Here is a 12,381-nt window from a genome sequence, read left to right on the forward strand (position 1 = left end):
TTACTTGCTGTTAACCAGATTTGCACATAATTAAGTAAGTGAAGAGTTATGTTCCTCCCAAAGCTAAGATTTACATTTTAAATCTTGGAGTGTATTTAATTCCAGCTTGGCCTTCCATTAAAATAAATTGTGAGGTGGGAGATTGGTCTAACAGGCATATTTAAGATGTTATTTTTGTGAATCAGCTAAGAACAAAATAGAATTTTGCAGTTTTCCCAGACCTCCGCTTAAAATGACAGCTCCAATTGGTTGAATAGCATAAAGGGGAACCACACCTCCCTCTATACATTCCCTCTCAGCTCTGCCACAGTTATTTAAAATATTTGCTCACTGGAATAACCTCATCAGATGCACAGCTGATTTTTGTGAGTCCCAGGAGCACTGCAGTCATACAATCCCTTTCTACAAAGCACCATACAATGCAAACAACAATGCATAACCTTCTGTCTCGGAAACAGCAGACAACAATGAATAACTGCAGTTTTGATTAATTCATAAACATGGTATTTCATTTGTTAACCTTTTATTTAGGTTTTGATTCATAGAACACTGAAGTCAATGAGAAAATTTCCACTGGTTGCAATGGACCCTATTAGCAGGGAAAGACAATCGGTATAGAAGAACATTGTAAAATTTATGTTTCTGCAGCTTCAGAATTGTCTTCAAGAACCCTATTTAAGTAATTTTATTCCCCAACTCTAGTTTGCATTCAGTTATAGCTATATGATTTAGGTATTATAGACCACTTTAATTTAAATGATTTGATTTTCAATCAGTTCCTGTATTTTTTTTTCCTGTTGTGAAATATTATGTCCCTGTCTTGTACTTTCTATGCTGTTGGCAGCTCTTCCTTGCTCCTTATCAGAAAAGAGAGAGAGGATGGTGTTACACTTGAGTGATTTTTTTTATAAGGCTGGGCTATACTGTAGGTTTCACAATAAGATAGCCAGGCCAATGGAGTTTGTGTGTATAGATTTTTCAGTTTCCTTGCAACTATAGGATTAGCAAGCTCAGTAAAAGAGAAAGCAGTGAGATGGATTCTGATCTTGCATTGATGTAATTCCACTGGCTTCAGTTTAGTTGCCCCCAATTCATAGTGGAATAAAGTGAGCTCAGGCTCAAGGCCGATCAGTTTACAGTGCCTCTGTAGGTATCAATTTACTCAGTCATTTGTAAAATCTTAATTCCCTATTACCAAAGACCTAGGGCAATTCACAATTCTAATGCCTCTCTGGGTCTGATATGTTATTTGAAGGTTTTTGTGTATTTGTGTAAGCAGCATGAGGAATCTGTAGAGTAAACTCTTTAGGTTAAATCCTGCCCTGTGTTATATTAGAATGCAAAGGGAAGAAAAGAAGCTCTGAGAGGTCCTGCCCCTGTGCAGAGTCACATAATGCTGGCTTGGGTAGCAAACCTACGTTGCAATTTGCCTCGTTGGAGGCCAGTGAGCATGTATACAGTCCTCAGCAGCAAAATCTGACCAAAACTTTGAGTACCCTTTGCTCACAGGAAGAAAGATGTGCATTCCCCAAAATTTCTGCAAGGAATCCTTTTGTGGCTGGTAGAATCTCCTACAGTGGAACCTAGCACCAATCAGCATCTTTGCTCCCCTTCACTGCACCTGCCAAGCTAGCATGCTGCCCCATCTATTCAATAGCTTCATGTATAACACTTGTTCTGTGTTGAGACAAATTTAAACTGCCTGTAGGTACTGGAGGGAAGGCTGCTTTTTGCTTAGATCAGAGGTGATTACATCAAGTCAACTTGTCTACTTTGACCCCATATGAAAAACACAGATTTTCTTTACAAAGAAAATTCTTTACAAAAATGAAAGGTCTCTCCAGTAAGCAAATCAAGGAAATATTGCTTTTTGGAGTTTTCCTGATATATTTTTGTGTTTTCCAGAGTGTGAAATCACACCTGGCAAAGAGCATCTGAACACTGGAACATGTTGTTTGGTGCTGTCAATTTTTACATCTAAGCTTAGCAATAACAACTGCAAGAATTTCATGTAATTCTTGAACATCTTTCTACTGATCACAAAACATACTGAAAATGCAAAATTTAATTGGCTTCAGTGAGTGTGATTCCTAATTTAATCCAGTATATTTACCAGTCACAGGGTGCATCTACATGTGTGCTTTCCTGCAGAGCTAACTAATGAGCTCTGCCGTAAAGCCTCATTGTCTACGTGTGCCTGTATCAGGGTACAGTAAATTAATTAACTACACTGTAGGATAGTACTGTCCAGGACAAGTACTATCCTACAGCAGAATAGTTACGTGTGCCAAAACGCACATGTAGATGGTGACTGGGGCTGGCTGGGGCATAAGCGCTACAGTTCAGGGAGGGGTGCCTGCTGGCTAGACCCACACTGTAGCACCCTCATACCCCAGCCAGCCCCTCAGCAGCACATTGAGCAGGGGCAGAGCAGCCTTGGGCTGGCAGGCTTACCCCTGGAGTCCCTGACAACTGGCGCTGCTCTGCCCCAGCTCAACGTACTGTGATCCCGGGAGCACATGTAAACACTGTGCCTGGAAGCAAAATACTCTGGTGCAAACTACACCAGATTGTATTGCTATATGCTAATTGCAAGTGCAGATGCACCCCTAGTATTCTAGGTCCTGAACATTCTGGTTATAATGTAATAGACAAGAACATTTTCAAAGCAGGAGAACCCACAAGTGGAAGGAGGAGTAATAAAGAACAGCAGGGATAAGATGAAAAAATATTTTAACAAAATCGTGGGTAGATAATGTGGATGTTAGTGCACCTGGTTAGATGAGCCACTTTGATCACTTGATAAATCATTTTTTATTAAAACTCTTCCATGGGGGTATAGACTAGGATTAAGCATTACAAAAGAGTTTCCATACCATCCATTTTATTTAAGGAAAACACAAGAGAGATTTGGTTGATGGATATAATATGTGGCCTGGAATAATACTGGGATGATTACTTTTTGTAAGACTATGCCCAGAAATCCTATCATTTCATGTCTACTTTATTGAAGATAATGGGCCTAATTCTACTAGTTGCAATAACATTTTACTAGTATAAGACTGGTGTAAATCAGGATAAAAATATGTTTGTACAGTTTCTAATATCACTGGAGAGGTTTACATTTAAGTACAAGTAAACAGAGAAAGGGAAGAGGAAATTACCTCCTAGGCAGTTAAATTATCTTTGAAAAGGTATCAAGGTCAGGTCTTCTCATTAGTGTCCTCTTTAGCATCTGAAGAAAAAAGAACAGCATTTATTTTATATTCTGATGATTAATTGAAATGGAGCATGAAACACTGAAATTAAATTAGTAAATTATTAACCAATTTCTATGTAATAAGAAATAATCTATTACAGATTCCTTCCCCCCTGTACAGAGATTTGTCTTAGACATTTGTCTTTAGGAAAGAAGCGGAAGGAATAAGGGGAAACAGACTAGACAATTCATCAAGTCAGCTCCTAAGACATTAATAATGAAGACTTTTCAACTTGGCAAATCTTCCAGATATCTCTCTTAACTGCTCTCCTACAAACTGCCCTGGTGTTCCTGTTAATGTAGTGGCCTCTTTCTAATCCTTGCCCCATGTTATTAAAAATGCTCCACATTATAATCTCAGGGACAGTGAATGAAAGCAACAATTAACAAAGTACAAATCTGGTAGAATATTAATTCAGGAATTCCCTAACCTACACATAAAACTCTACCCACTCACGTTTTTCTGGTGCCAAGGCATAGCTGGCTAAGATGACTATCTGGTAAATTGGGGTTCCTCTTTGAATTCTGACGCTGCCCAGATATATCTATTTGGTGTTTCCTTTCAAGCTACTTCACTTGGGTAAAAGGACAAAACTACTAGGCTTTTCCATCCCTAATTTCTAGAATTAAAACTTTGATTTTGGTTTGGGAAGCAGTAATAATTTACAGTTTAGAGTCTGTCTGGAACCAACCAAATTAATCTAATGTCCTGTTTAAGGCTTGGCCTGTACTATGAACAGTTGGCAATGATCCACTGACTCGGGGTATCTTGAAGTAGCTTTAAATGGGCAAGGTGGGATTCCCCTAGTGACAGAATTCTCATTTGCTGCTTCCTCCTGGTTCTCAGCAGCGTGCTGAGGAGTAAGGAGGACACAGGCTGCAGTTTGGCAATCTTTGGCCACTGTAACAGCCCTAGATAGCTAAAGCTGTTCTAAATTATGCCATCTGGTCCCTTGATTGTGGAGGATATGTTAAGCTCTCAGTGCAGCTGAAAAATTACCCTATCACCCTACTCTTGCCTGCACATGTTGTGGCCTAATTCTGCAGTGCCTTGCACTTGTAACCTTCTCCTCCAGGCTGATTACCCATGCTCCTTGCAAAAGCAATCCACACAAAGGTGTGCATAAGGGTCTGGACCATGTCATAAAAACATGTATAGCATGCCCTATGATCTCACTCTGCTTCACAGTCCTATGTACAACCACAATCTTATGGGTCTATGGCATGGCCTTTATGGGATAAATTAGTTTTGATGGAAAAATTTTCATCTACCCATACTGCACTGGGCTTTCTGGCAGATGCAAACACATGAGGCTGTGCCACAATGTGGCTTAGGTCAGCATTCCTAAAAAATGATGGCAAGACTCTCTCTCTCCTTTAAATTCACAGGTTTCCACTTCTAGGTATCCTGCATTTAAGGGAAGAGCCTGGGATGTATTTCTTTCTTTTCAAAATTCTTGCATTGACCCTGATTTATACATGAGGGAAAAGCTACACTTTTCCAGTAGCACCTGTGAGATTGCCTCATAATACATAACGCCTTCTGAGAAAGAATGAAGAGAGGCCACTACAAGAGACTTTCAGACTCTTTTAAGCTTCACTAGGAGATTTTGCTACTAAACCCACCAAACCCACAGGGCAATGTGTAATGATTGGAAGTTGTCTGGGAACTCCCTGGTGACACCACAACAGGGATTTTACTTTGAAAAGCAAGAGACTTCATCTCCTGTTAAAGGGCTAGCAAGAGCTTTTGTATCAAAATGAGTTTCAGTATCACCCATAGTAAATACAACCCTTAATGTCTCCTTTCTTGTGCTGTGCTTGGAGTTCACTGTGCATTTGTCTTCCATCCTGCTGCCATACGAAATACACAATAGATCCACAAACGATAGAGGGGAAAGAATGAACAAAATGCTTCCTGACTAAAATGCGGCTGCTGCCCTCTCTGGGAACTCTCTGAAGTCACTCTGCCTTTGTACCTCTGGGGCTGGCTTAAAGCATCAGACAAATTCTGTTCTCTGCTCATGAGCCCCCAACCCACTGTGTTCACTCATTACAAAGGAAGATACAGGGATAGCACAGAACCAAGACATTTTCTTGTAGTTTTGCCATTATTGTTATTTCCTTCCTAAAATGCAATTGTTTAAACTACAGTTACGTCCTGGCAAATGCTAGGATCTGAGTGCCAAACAGTTTTAGCATCCTAGACCATGAAGGCTCTAGTGTACAATATAAAGTGGCTTTACTTTTTGACACACTAGCTATTTTTTAATTAAATATTACAGCACATGTCCTCTAAACCCAATACAGTGGTGTGAGCAAGTGGCGCCAGATCCTGAAGTCTTTACTCAGATCATATTTCTAGTAAATCAACTTGCTGCTGCTCCTTTGAACTCAAGATCTGCTGTTGCTCTGTCACCTCTCCCATGAAAAGCATGACCTATCCTAACAGCCTCCCCCAACCAACTCCCCCAGAAAGATTCCCCACCTGGATGGCCGCCAGTGACTTCCCTGGGCCACTTGGCTTTAGATCAATTTGTATGAGGCAATGAGGTCATCTGTATATGAATCTTTTCCTCAGTTTTACCCTAATCCAACTAGATCTCTATAATATGAACTGTAGGGGACTGTAGTAAAGGGGACTCAGCATAGTTAAAGGAAATTTCTCCCACAGCAGGATCCTATATGCAGTGGCTTTTCCTTCCTGATGACAGGTGTCCTGAACCCTACCCACCCATTATAGTCACTGAATGAAGTTTACTTCTAAGGTATATTAAACGATCAGTTAAATACTGAAGTTTTTACTCAAGCACTCAACCCTGGTTCTGTCACCCTTAGTTGTGTTTATTAGTAGCTACACATAACTCTGGCTCCAGTGGGTCAAGGTACTTAACTGTAGGCTGTTTAGAAAATAGCACAATTGAATGAAAGGTTGCCCTGCAAATGCCTGCAAGCAGCCAGAAACCTTTTACCATGATCAAGCAGTGGGACTGGAGAGCCCCAGAAGAATTTGTTGCAAGTAGGGGGATAGGTGATAGTTAGGATCTCAGTGAGAGATGTGAAAGAGCAGGAACAGCTCCTGAGAATAAAGGGATAGGAGCAGCCACGTCTGGTGCTATAAACTGCCTCACATGCAGTTTGTTAATTTTGTTTTTGCTTCTGTACATGATTTTCTGTTGTCTAGCCTGTGCACTGCATCAGCACTGCTAAGCAGAGAGAGGGATACTTCCTTTTTAGTTGACTATAATTGTATAGTGTTTAGACAGTACTGAAAGAGAGCCCCAGTGTCCTGTTATACCAAAGTCTTATTAGCTCTTCTGTATCTTGCTAATTCTTTTTCATAACAGAGGGTTTTATATGAGCTAATAAAAGGGAAAAGGTGATTAGAGATGAAATTTAGCTGATCCTCCGATATGCAGCAATATAGAATTCCAGCTATGGCAAGTCCTGTTAAGAAATCAGCTGAATTTGGGGCTGGTGAAAGGTGCCAGATTGAAATCCCTGGAGACTAAAGTCCCCTAATTACCCAGTGACAGCAGCAGGGTACACTTCCCCCCTGCTGACCCACCAATTAAACAGTATTTTTCACTATTCTCTATGACACAAGCAATGCTTTCTTGCTTTGAATGTGATGCGTATGAGCAAAATTAATTTGAGTTATTCATTTCCTTTGCTATGATCAGTGATGAACTGTGGTCACCAGCTGTGGAGCTGTAGCAATGGTTATAAAGGGGATGGAAACAGGAGGGGGAGCTCTGACCACATCAGTTAGGGATGAGGGGCAGCTTGGGGAGAAGTACTGCTTTCTTTAGATGTGGGGAAGATGGGAAGCTCTCCAACTAGCTTTAGCAGAAATGGGCTCATGGTTACTGTGTGCACCTAACAAAATAGTACTTTGTGGGTGTACGAGTTTTTTTCAGTTGATATGAATTCAGCACAAGAGTTCAAAGATGCAGGTTATTTTTACCCAAGGAAAGGGTTGCTCAAGGAACAGGGATCTGGGGCTCTCTCATGCGAATCCCACATCTCAAGGAAGTACACTTCTCCACCCCTCTTTTCCCCTTTCTTACACAAGTCAAGAGCCTGGCTGAAAATCCAAATGTTACTAGTGAAATGACTCACCAACTCCACAACATAATTATTTCTCCTCAGCCTTTCCCTTCTCATCCTCTCCTTAGTAAGTAATAGAGGGCAGGTTTGCAGGCTTTAACTGGAGCTGGATTTGTGCTAAGGGGCGGATTAGGCTGGGGAAGGAAAGGATTGGTAACGGAGTAAATCACTTTGTAGGCAAGTGTGTACATAGTTGGCTATTGGTACTTTCAGCTCAGTCAGGCCATTGTCACTCTAGCCCACACTCTGAAAGTGACAGAACCGATGAATTTTTAGTTCATGTTTATGTTGCAAGGGGCGAAAAGGAAAAACCTGCAACCAGTGACTATTTTGATCATTCTAAAGAATGGGTCAGATTCACCCCCAATACGAGTGGGCACAAGTAAACTGAAGATCACAGGATTGTACTCACACTAATGTTAAAATTTACCTTTATAGCTGCAAGATCAGTGTGTTTCACCCCAAACAGATAGAACAGAGGTGGGCAAAATATGGCCTGTGGGCTGGATCTGCCCCGCAAAGGGATTTGCCCCACTCAGCCCAGGCTGTGGTGGATGCAGCTGGTCCTGCTGCCCCCCAGCGTGCAGTGGGGCTGAGGCAACATGGCAAACAGACTCTGTTTCCTGGCAGCCCTGCCACTGCCAATGTTGCCACTGGACCCAGCCTCACTGCCCAGGCACCCTGGCCCATCTGCCCCCCACCTACTGCTAGGGGTCGGGTGGAGGGGGCAGGCAGGGTCTCCATGCAGACCCATGTGGGCAGTGCGCACTTAGCCGGGCAGATGGGATGGAGCCACAGATGTGTGGGAAGCAGTGTCTGGGAGCAGGACAGGCAGGTGGGGCCAGGGCTGGGATCACAGGGCAGGATTTCGCGGCTGTGACAGTGTGGGGCCGGGGCCCAGGACAGAGCTGTGATCCACTGCCTGTATGTCCCTTCAATGTGCTGGTTCAGTGGGCGATCCTGTCCCGCAGCCCCATCCCATCCACCTGGCCAAATGCGCCCTACCTGCATGGGTCCCAGGCCAGTCTCTATGGAGAACTGGGGCGAGACCTGGATCGCTGGGCAGTGACAGCATGGGGCTGGGTCCGAGGGCAGAGCCACTCAGGGAGTTTTGGTGAGCTGTTGCGGGTTGTGGGGGCAGGGTGCTGACCTGGCCTAGCATGGGGAGAGGGGTGGGGAGTGCTGACCCAGCCCACAACAGCTCACCAAAACTTCCCAAGTGGCCCTCTGGCCCAAATAATTGCCCACCACAGATAGAAAAAATAGCACCATATCAAATTAGAAGATCTTGATTCCTGAAAAGTAAGTAAAAGGTCATTGTTGGAGTGATCCTATAGCCATGATGGTCCAGGAAATATGTTCAAGGCAAGGACTTCTGTTGGTGATATCTTTTATTTGACCAACTGTATAGTCAGGAGAGATGTAGGCAAGATTCCAGGTACCAAGAGTCCTTCCTCAGTTAATGTATATTTAACAACGATCATCTAAAAACATCAAAAGTCCATGGGCTTTCCATTATGTACTTTTAAAACCAAAATAAATCCAAAGTCTATACAGTTACACAGAATACACAAAGTAGGGAGGACAGGCAATGGTGCTATAAATCCATATAGTCTGTCAAACCTGCAGCCAACAAATAAAGCTCAGGCACAGTTAACTGCAAGATACACCTAGTAGTTTAGTAACTTAACTGAATAAATTTCCCAATGATTTAGGGTATGCCAGTTGAGAATAAACTATTCAAATTCAAGTTTGCAGTCTTCTGTCACTGAGAAGTAAAGTCAACTGAGGGCAGTCTGGGAAAGATTCCCAAGCCATCAAAGCACCTTCCTGAAGTCAGTCCTCCCTAAGGACGTAGAGGAACTCACGGGCTTTCAGAATGCATTTGTCAAGACAAAACGAACATCAGCTTTTACAGTGCTAAGCCACAAGGAAAATTAGTATTCATTTCTCAGCAGTGGTGAAGTTTCTGAAAGCAGGTTTTCATGTCAGTGATAACATTACCAAAGTCCTGTCTAAAACAATGCATATACTATTGTTAGCAACCATTCACCTGAACAATTGCTTAACATAGGCAGCTAGTTTTCCCAGTGTAGATAAGTTCACGGAGAGCTGATCTTCTAATGTCATAGTCATATTTATGAAAGAGAAGTATTTTTCAGCTCTTTATAGTCACAAAACTCCACTGTGTGAGTTCCATAAGAGCTTCCATATTTGAAATCCAGATCTTTACATAAGCCTAAAAATCTGAGAGTATATTATCCTTTCCATGTATAAACATGCAAGTCACATTTGTTTTATTGCAAGGTGTGACTGTGCTCTGAGAAACAAACCTCCTTTTTCAATGTCAGTGAAAAGAAACTAAATCACATTCATGATATAAAGAGCTGACTAGCCTATCCTATGATGGAACATTCAAATACACACACACACACACATATATATATACTGGGGACAGCCAACTAGACTAGCATTGCGGAAAATGAGTTGGAGATTATAGAAGTTACAAGCTGAATATGAGCCAACAGTGTGCTCTTGTTGCAAAAAAGCTTATAGCAAACTGAGATTTCTTAACGAGTGTGTTGCCTGTAAAACAAGGTAGGTGATTTTTCCACTGTATACAGCACTGGTAAGGCCTCACTTTGAGTACTGTGTCCAGTTCTGGGCACCAAATTAAAAAAAATGTAGACAAATTGGAAAGGGTTCAGAGAGCAACACATACATGGAGCGTGATTATGAAGACAATGACAGCACACTGACTGTTGTCTGTGGCCACAGGGGACAGGACAAGAAGAGGTTCAAGAAGTTCAAGAACTAGAAGTTTGATTTAAGCCCACATACTTGACCCAAGTTCGTGTGCATGAGGCAGAGATTGCAATTTTGAAGTAGAAACAGGCTGCCCTACATGCAAACCCCATCTCTCAAACTTTGGAAAAGGCTGAATCCAGGTTTGAATGTGCTTCTTTTGGGGAGGAATATCAAAGCTCTCTAGTTACAGAAATTCCTGAACATTGATAATAAATAGATAATGAGGAGAGATTTCTAGTTTGTCCCTGTTTACCCCAACTGAGGTAAGTTAGAAAGCTGAAAGACTATATATTCATTAGAAAATTTCTTTGCTAGTACTTTTTCACTGTCAGATAGAGAACACTGCTGACAACAGCTGTGCCAAAACCATCACTCAGGCATCTCAGGCTGGTTGCCTATGTCCATGCTTAGGTGCATAAAATGACTTGATTGTCATAGTTCCTCAGCACTCTTAAGGCAGACAAGGTTCTCAGCACTCTTAACTTTCACCAAAGCTCCAATGCTAAGCAACTCAGAAAGTCAGGCCACTTGACTGAGGTGGCTTAACATGAGATTAGGTGACTATATTTGAAAACCCCTACTTTAATTACCTTTCAGAACTAACACATAGTGTTACAAAAACATGTACAGAATTACTTTTATTCAAACAGCAAAACATTAAACTACCAAGTGTGGTTTGCATGAAATGTGGCATGCACATCTTCTTATAAACTAGGGAACTGCCTCTGTTTAAACTTTATAGTCTCTACATTTAATCTATCATTGTTATTTTCCCCCAGTAAGACCAAGTAAATTTCTATTGCTTTGGGGAGCACTTAGTGAACTCTCGTAAATAAGATGACAACTGCAAATGAATGGCAAGCTTGCATACCATACTAAGTAAAATATCTTAAACTGTGGAATCATGACAGAGACATTACAGTAAAGGCTGGAGGACATCTGCCATAGTAACATCAATGCTGGCAGTTCATCTAACATTTTTGGAAAGGCTGCAAGTTCACGCTGTTCATAAATATATTCTTTAAACACATAAATAAAACTTCATATGTATGTTGTCCCACTCAATGGAAGTAGAAAAATGGGCCCCACAGAATGAAATCCTTATTAGCAACTACTTTGAAATTTGCTTAGAAATTCTGTGGTATACTATCTAATAGACCTTAACTAAATAATTTCTACAGCCCTACCTAAGTATAAAATGTACCATGTGATTTCTCAGGGGCTGCAGGGGTAAATGTTGTTTTTTCAACAGTAACAAGCCCTGTGAGGACAAGGATCTAGCTTACATAAAGGATATGGTCAAATTTAGGAAAAATAAATCAGACAAGACCTCTGGAAACATATTTTGGGAGAGCTATTCTTCAGGCAAAAGAACATGATATTGCATGGCACTTTGGGTGTAGTCAGTGGACCAATACAGTGGTGTGACAAAGGCACCTACTCATGGCCAGTCACCATATCGGCCTGCCACTTTGTTTAGGGCAGTCCACCCTGTCTTGCCTGCCATGATTCGTTGGGATTAACTTAATGCCCGTTATAATGCCCTGATGCCAAGGGATTTGCACACAGCTCCTACCTCCCCTTACCATATCCCATGCCCCACAGATGGCATCCATATTGCACAGAGCCTCACCATGACATGCTCCAGGGTGTCACCAGGACTCTCACCCCCTCTCCTCCCCTGGAGCTCATTATCACAGTATCACTACACTGTATGCACCACTACCCACTATGACTTCCCCTGACCCCTTCTGGGCAGCCCTTGGCCTTTGGCTCTGCTTGCCCCGGTACCCTCAGTCATGCACAGTGCACTCTCTCACTAAGGCTCAGCTCTACCTTTGGCCCCTAACTCTCCTCCGTCCCCTCATTGGGGCTACACCTCTGTCCTCTCACTCAGGCAATGATGTACTACACTCACTGGGTCTCTCTTACTTACTACTCTTGTGTAGTCTTTCCGGTCACCCCCTGCAACCCTACTCTGCGCTGCTGCCTCCTCAATGAGGCCAACACTCTGCCCCCTATGCTAGGGCCTCAGGGTCTTACACCCCTGGGCTCAGGTGCCTCTCCCTAGGTATACCTGGCCTCACTCCAGCACCTACATTGGGGCTCCAGAGTCTTATACCCCCTGGGCTCAGGTACTTCTCCATAGGTGTGCCTGGCCCCACTATGTTTGGTGTATTATACCCCCTGGGCTCAGGTGCCTC

This window comes from Crocodylus siamensis, chromosome 5 (assembly GCF_052110815.1).
Source record: "Crocodylus siamensis isolate JL-2025a chromosome 5, ASM5211081v1, whole genome shotgun sequence".
Lineage (NCBI taxonomy): Eukaryota > Metazoa > Chordata > Crocodylia > Crocodylidae > Crocodylus > Crocodylus siamensis.